Source organism: Plasmopara halstedii, assembly GCF_900000015.1.
Source record: "Plasmopara halstedii genome assembly, contig: Scaffold_650, whole genome shotgun sequence".
In the NCBI taxonomy this organism is placed as follows: Eukaryota; Oomycota; class Peronosporomycetes; order Peronosporales; family Peronosporaceae; genus Plasmopara; species Plasmopara halstedii.
In genome coordinates, this window is record NW_020187567.1 from 2,584,969 (window position 1) to 2,585,365 (window position 397).

Consider the following 397-nt stretch of genomic DNA (forward strand, 5'->3'; position numbering starts at 1 on the left):
TGCACGTCTGGAAGCACCACAAACAAATGTGACATGATATCTCAGCTGTTGACAGCGTGACGAACATTTGAGTGCGTTGCCTGTAGCTGCCACGTCAAACGGATGCGTCTGAAACGCTTTAGCACGTCTGGAAGCACCACAAACATATCTGACATGATATCTCAGCTGCTGACAGAGTTCGTTAACAGTTGCTGCCTCGTCAATCGGATGCATCTGGTTCAATCAGCAATGCTGTAGAACGTCTGGAAGCACCACAAACGAATGTGACATGATATCTCAGCTGTTGACAGTGTGACGAGCGTTGAGGTGCGTTACCTGTTGCTGCCACGTCAAACGGAAGCGTCTGGTTCAATCAACAACGCTGTAGCACGTCTGGAAGCACCACAAACAAATGTGA